Below are 6,000 nucleotides of genomic sequence, written 5' to 3' on the forward strand. Positions count from 1 at the left end.
GTTAAGGACAAGACTATTTCGGGATACGAGGTAGAGACTTTTAACCTTCGATATCGTTTTAAGGCATAAGTCGCTTATGATTTTATTGGTATGGAATATTAAGGAAAATTTGGGGTTAAAAGTGAATTAAGGAAAGTTGCTAATTCATGAAATAAAAGGCCAAGTGGCCGTGTAAGGTGGTGTGGGGTGTGGCCCACATGGATTAATAATATATGTAGATGAAGATGACAACTTAATCATATTATTCATCTTCACACTTAGAAGCTTATAGAAACTTGGAGAAAAAAAGAGGAGCTATTCGGCCATGGCAATAGCCGAGCAAGGTCCATGAAAAATTGATCAAAAAAATATTTTCTTCTAGAAATTCAACCAATTGGAAGGTCCTTATTAACGTGGAGTAGTTGTTGGAGTCAACAAACCATTCGTTTCTACCATTTACAACCCTAGCCAAGTTGTGGAGTTAAGTGGAAAAGGTAAGGTTTAATCTTCTTTTTCATATGTTATGAATGATTTGTATATGTTGTAGTGTGGAGGAATGGATGAAAATCATGAGATTTGTGTGTTGTGGTGGTGGCCGAATATGGCTTGTTTGGTATGGCAAAGAATGAACTAATTTTATTTAGTATTTTGGGTTGTTGTTGTGGATTCTATGTTGATAATGAAAGTTTAATAATTCAAGTTGAAGTTGTAATTGTTGTGGGCTGTTTTAGAAGCCAACGTGATTTGAGTGTAGTTTCTATATTTATGAGAATGATATTGTTAACGTGTGGATTGTTGGTGTAATTCATGAATTTGGGAGAGAGGAATGTGTTGTTGTTGTTGTTCTCGGGTTTGGGGAGGTTTCGGGTGGAGTGGAGTTTTGGTTGGGTTGTTTTGAATATTGTGCGGATTGTTTGAAGTGTTCTTGAATCTTGTTTGAATGATCTCGGACTAGTATTTGAACGTGTGAACGTTGATGTTGGCTTGAATGTATGTAGTTGAATTGAATGTAAATGGAATGTTGTTGGATTATGTAGAAAAGGGTTACTAACGTTAGAATGCATTTTGAATTGATTGTTGATGTTGCTAATACGATTGTTGGTATTGTTGTTGATGATTTGGCCGAGTTGAATTCTCGGGGTTGTCGAATTTATAGGGGAAATGCTGCCCAAATTTCTATAGATAAAGCGCCAGTTTGGGATTGAAATTCTAAGTGCCTATAACTAATGTTAGTATCTAATGACGTTATTGTAGATTTTGAAAAGCCCGAGACTTGAGTTTGGACTAGTTTAGGAAGCGGACGAGGTATGTAAAGCTTACCCTTTTTTTCTTTTGGCATGTCTTAGATGTAAGTAGGGTATGATACGAGCCTTGGGGTAACTCCATTCTTAAGATCCGAACATGTATACGATTCTTATTCGCTTCGATATGTTCGTAGAAGGTTTTATGACGTATAATGTCCCGAACTTTCATATACGGTCTCGGATTGCCTTGGTATGTTCGCAAATGATTCTATAAAGGATAATGCCCGTAACTTTCATGGGCGGGCTCCGATTGATGTGGTACAAGTTTACGATCCTTGAGATTCTCTTTAACGTAGTCCTAATGGCATTTAAAATGGATTTATCGTGACTACCGTTTGATACTCGAGCGTTGATTTGTCTACTTATCCATTGAGTCTTAAAAGTTGATTTATATGCATATGGTTTCTCACTACTCTGCTCGTGCTTGCTGTTATTACTTCCTTCACTGAGTCCCGCGCCAGGGCATGTATTCGTGCAACTTTACTGCATTGTTCACCGCGTCCCTCACTAGAGGGCCGTGGCACGTTATATGTATATGATGATATGATGATATGGGGGAGGCGGCCGTGGATGGCATATGATGACTTCATTCACCGCGTCCCTCACTGTAGGGCGGGCACGTTATATGTACATGTATATGATGATTTTATTTACCGAGTCCCTCACTAGAGGGCCGAGACACGTTATACATGCATATGTACATGATGATTATTTACTTATGTCACTCAGTCCCATAATGGTTTGCATATGATATTGATACGCATGATTTATGTTTCAGAGGCAAGCCTTATGATTTTTCTATGCTCCTTATTTCAGTATGATCCTGTTTACTGTACTTCATGCTTTACATGCTCGCATATATTCCGTATCGACCCCCTTTCTTCGGGGTCGTTTCGCCCGTAGGTACGGATACCCGTTTTTGGTGATCTTGAGTGCTCCCTAGGATTTCCCTCGTGTATATGTATATGTCTTGGAGTGCTCCCTTGTTCCGAGACACCCATATTTTGCGTGCACTTTCGTTGTATATGTATATATATATATGTCCGTTTGCTATATGTATAAGTTCTTATTATGTTTGGTGGGTGTGTACGAGGCGGGGCCCCGTCCCGACATATGATTCTCGTTATTACTCCATAAGGTCCGTAGACACACGTGTGTGGGTCGGCCCATGCAGTAAATTCCGTTCGATTATGTTTGTGTGAATTGTGTTTTGGACGTTCCCAGGCTTATGTACGGTATGTATATATATATATACGCGACGCCGTGCCTTGCTATATGTATAAGTTCTTATTATGTTTGCTATGGTCTGATTGTAAGTTGTGTCCCCTTTTGTACGAGTGCCACTCTAATGGATCATTATTTGGCACTAGTCACTATTTTTCCAATAGATAAAAGATTATTTCTTTCGGATTGGATTAATCATGACAATTCTAAGTGAATTTATTAAACAAAGTTTAATGTTATTCTTGTTTATTCTTTCCAATTCAAAGATAAGCCCCATTTTCACGACCCCATATATGGACCGTATAATAATATACGGCCCATACTTCTAGATCGTATAAGGCGAGTATAAAATTTCGTCAAAAACTAAAAAATTGAGAGCTTTAAAACCCTACAAGTATTTTGAAATGGTTCGATATGGACTGTATAATGATATACGGACCGTATTTTCAGTCCGTGAAACTTATTTGTGAAGTCTCAATTTCTGGAATTGTAATCATTATAAAATACGGTCAGTTTATTCGGACCGTATAACTTTTTACCGATCATATAGCTTTATGCGGACGGTATAAGTTGACTGTATAATTTCCCGACTCAGTTAAGTATAAATACGTCATGTTCAGTTCTTTTTCCACTTTTCACATTCTCCAAGCCCTAGAACGAAGGTTTTCTTCTCCTATCAATCCAAAACACCAAGGTAAGCCCATTCCAATCATTCCAAGTCAATTCTAACATGTATTCATGTGGTCTGAGAGTTCATTATTCCTAACCTAGGATTTTCAAGAAAACCCATTTAAAGGATTCAAGACTAAAGCTTTAGGGATACTTCTTTAAGTTCAGATTATTGATACAAGTTTTGGAGTATTACCAGGTATGTAGGGTTTCTATCTACGTGTGGGAACATCTTTATTCTTTCTCACGCCACGTTCTTCCATCATCATGCAAGAGTTCACTAAACTAGGGTTTTTAGCCAAGTTCATGATAACCCTAAGTCCATACACTACGATTTACCATGTTTGAAATATAAATATCCGTTGTTGTATTCCTAATCTTCCATTTTGACTATCGAGAATCCTTCTGTAATCCATGAAAACCCATATATTGCATTCGATGGGTTCCTATATGCAAGTCATTAAATTTTATGCTTACTTTAATGAATATCCTACATGTCGACATGTTTTCATGCAAATAAATTATATAATCTTTATCCATGATTATGAAATAAGATATCCATGTTATACAACAAGTCATGGTTTTATGAAATTTATGGGCTTCTCAGCCAACTATATCATGTTCATGTTTTTGGGAGCTGCACATATTACGGAGAAGGTTTTATACTTGAAACTATGTATGCCAACATAGGATAAGGATCGCTCCGCCCAGTAGGACAATTCCTTCATATATTCCCCATTGAGGGATATGGATCCATTCATGTCATGTACGTGTCTTGTACCCGGCAAGGTACAAGATGGCTTAGCTGATCGGGCAGAGATCAGACGCCACATGTTAACGTGGTGGTTACATGTCGGTTATACTAATGCCCTCCCATAGATTTTTTTTTTTTTTTACTCATGTTATATATATAGGTATTCATGTTCCTACTCATGACCAGATTTAAGTTTCAGTTTCAGCTCATGTTTATTTCATTCACTTGCTTTCCATACTGGTACATTCAATGTGCTGACGTCCCTTTTCTATTGCTCGGGGGCTTGCATTTCACGATGCAGGTACGGATTTTCAGGACGCCGCATCTGTTCAGTAGGATTTGCTCGTATCAGCTTGTTAGTGAGCCCCATATTATTCGGGGTGTTATTGTAACAACCCGTTTGGTCGTTTAGCACTTTAAAACTACGAAAAGGGTATGGGACTATATCGTATTTATTTATATGATTTGAATACATGTTATAGTTTATATGAGATGATGAATAAGAGCGAAGTAATCTGACTAATGATATATTTCATCTCGGTGAAAGGGCTATTGATGTCTTAGGAATGATATGTAAAAGGAAAAATAAATAAAGAAGGCCACTTTCATTATGATGCCAGGAATGAGTGGCATCTGAAATGTAAAAATAAAATATAATAATAATAATAATAATAATAATAATAATAATAATAATAAAAGTAGGCCAGCCCACCATTCCTTGTTTTATGCATTCCTTGTTTTATGCATCCTTGTTTTGTGCATTTAGTCATCATAACCTTGTGTTGTGCACGTTATATTCCAAAAGGAGGAGGAAAAAAGTAGAAGGAAAAATCTTGTTTCATGTGCAAGATATATTACGAAAGAAAGAGGAAAAAATAGAAGGAAAAATCTTTTTCGTGCAAGATATATTACGAAAGAAAGAGGAAAAAAATAGAAGGAAAAATTATTCACCGATTTCTAACCTAGAGGGAGAAAAGGACGAACGAAGGGCTTTGTCAATTAATGTTGAAGGAGCGGTGAAGCTTTATTTTATTTCCACCAAATACAAAGGCAAATGTATGGTACAATTAGTTTTATACACTCCTACAAGAGAATATGTTGCGGGGAAGTTTAGTTTAGTATGGTAGTTATGGCAATCTATGACTCACATTTTCTTGCTTTTCTTGAATACACCGTAGCAATTTCAATTTTCTACAAGCTTTGAAAAGTGGCCCATGATTTAGTCATTATAAAAATTGGTTCTTTATTTAGCTTGATAAGGATATGCTAGAAGACAATATCTATTATAGAGACCAGTGAAGCATACATGAACTTAGAGAAAATCATCACATCCGTAATGATGGTCACGCTTCCTTCGGCCATTAAATGCTTGATGGTTTATTTAGAAATGTTTGTACACTAAGAATTGATAAGGATTTAATAAATTAATAATCAAGGTAGTTGTTAGGAATATGAAAATGAAGTTAAAATATAATTAAAGGTCCATTTCTTTTACTTGGGTTTAGTTCATATTATATATATTTCAATTGTTTAATATCGTGTGAAATATAAGCTGAGTATTGATGTTGTATTTCTTGGATGATATATATGTACGTTCAATTCCATTTTTGTGCACATGGGATGCAATTTGATTTCAGTTAGACCAATCTCACGTTTTTGGGTATTAAAATTAGGTGAAAGTTAGTGGATGTCATAATGATGTCCTCACCTATGCTATAAATAGGTATGATGATACAAGTGATTATAAAAAATAAAATAATACATGTGGCTACTTATTAAAAGCTTCTGGTTTTTTTTATAGAATTGAGAATGAGGGTACAAAGAATTAACACGTTTTGTCTTGTTCTCTTTTCCTCATTGTTATCTTTAAAAAAAAAAAAAAATGATTACTTCACACGTTTTTGTATGCTTTTGGAGGAATTTTCAGATTTGCTTTTGCTTTAGAAAGTGTCCTTTATGTTTGTCTTACCAATATTTAAATCCTTACATATTAAGTCCTAGATTTAATTATGTTCTTATTCTTTGCTTTCAAGGTCCTCGGTTCCATTATTTCACTTCCATTTTTGAATT

This window comes from Lycium ferocissimum, chromosome 10 (assembly GCF_029784015.1).
Source record: "Lycium ferocissimum isolate CSIRO_LF1 chromosome 10, AGI_CSIRO_Lferr_CH_V1, whole genome shotgun sequence".
In the NCBI taxonomy this organism is placed as follows: Eukaryota; Viridiplantae; Streptophyta; class Magnoliopsida; order Solanales; family Solanaceae; genus Lycium; species Lycium ferocissimum.